A 1,800-nucleotide genomic window follows, 5' to 3' on the forward strand; every position below is an offset into this window, starting at 1 on the left:
GTTTCTGCAGGAGACACATAGTGATGTGGTGAATGAAGTAGATTGGGGGCTCTGGTGGAAAGGGGCAAGTGTGTTGAGCCATGGGACAAATCTTAGTGCAGGGGTGGCAGTCCTTTTTGCACCGGGTCTGTCTGTAAAAATTTACTCCTCAAAGGAGGTGTGTAGGGGTAGGCTGCTTGTTGTGAAAGCAGAAATTAACAACATGGGTTTTGTCTTTATAAATGTGTATGCACCTAACACAGGGAGAGAGAGGGGGGTTCTATTTGGGAGTCTTAGACAGGAACTCTCACAAGTAGCGCCTGAGGAGACGCTGGTGGTCGGCGGGGACTGGAACTGTACAATGGATTTTACCAAAGACAGAAATGGGGAAGAGCCTCATTCAGTGTCAGTGGGAGTGTTAAGGGACATCATTAATCAGTTCAACCTAGTGGATGTTTGGAGAACCAAACATCCCAACACAAGACAGTATACATGGGTGAAGGTTTTTGGGGCTAGGGTGAGTGCAGCCCGACTTGATCGGTTTTACATGTCCAGGAATCGGAGCAATAGGAATTGGGCGCTACCATTCTCCCGGCTGGGTTTTCGGATCACCACATAACCATGGCTCGCACGTCTATTTCACCAGGGCCCCGGCAGGCATCCTATTGGAAATTTAATGTAAAGCTCTTACAAGATGCCACTTTTTGCTCAGGTTTCCAGACCTTTTGGGAAAGGTGGGGGCAGCAAAGAGTATGAGTCCCTGAGTCAATGGTGGAATGTGGGGAAAGTCCAAATTCGGCTTTTCTGTCAACAGTATACAGCTCTCTCATCCTCAGAGGCTTGGAGAGTATTGGGGTAACTAGAGCGTTGTATTAACCTCTCTGGGGTCGCGGGACGCTTGCGTCCCACTTGGGGAGCACCCCCCACCCACCCCCCACTGATTAGCATCGCTAGCATAGCGTCACAATTAAATAGTAGCATCTAAATATCATTAAATCACAAGTCCAAGACACCAAATGAAAGATACAGATCTTGTGAATAAAGCCATCATTTCTGATTTTTAAAATGTTTTACAGGGAAGACAAAATATGTAAATCTATTAGCTAACCACGTTAGCAAAAGACACCACTTTTCTAACTCCATCAGTTTCTTACTCCATCAGGTGCTATCACAAATTCGACCAAATAAAGATATAAATAGCCACTAACCAAGAAAAAACTTCATCAGATGCCAGTCTGATAACATATTTATTGTATAGCATAGGTTTTGTTAGAAAAATGTGCATATTTCAGGTATAAATCATAGTTTGCCATTGCAGCCACCATCACAAATCTCACCAAAGCGACTAGAATTACTACAGAGAGCAACGTGTATTACCAATTTACTCATCATAAAAATTTCTTAAAAATACACAGCGCATAGCAATGGAAAGACACAGATCTTGTGAATTCAGACAATATTTCAGATTCTCTAAGTGTTTTACAGCGAAAACACAATAAATCGTTATATTAGCATACCACATGTGCAAACGTTACCCGAGCATTGATTCAAGCCAAAGAGAGCGATAACGTTATCATCGCCAAAATATATAAATTTTTTCACTAACCTTCTCAGAATTCTTCCGATGACACTCCTGTAACATCATATTACAACATACATATAGAGTTTGTTCGAAAATGTGCATATTTAGCGGCACAAATCGTGCTTACACAATGGAAATAGTGTCCAACTACTCAAGCAATCTGCCCGGCACCATGTTGGAAAGACACCTATTTTTATCAAAAGCTATTCATAAACTTGACTAAAAAAATAAAAGTTGGA

The sequence above is a fragment of the Salvelinus namaycush genome, unplaced genomic scaffold (assembly GCF_016432855.1).
Source record: "Salvelinus namaycush isolate Seneca unplaced genomic scaffold, SaNama_1.0 Scaffold170, whole genome shotgun sequence".
NCBI lineage: Eukaryota > Metazoa > Chordata > Actinopteri > Salmoniformes > Salmonidae > Salvelinus > Salvelinus namaycush.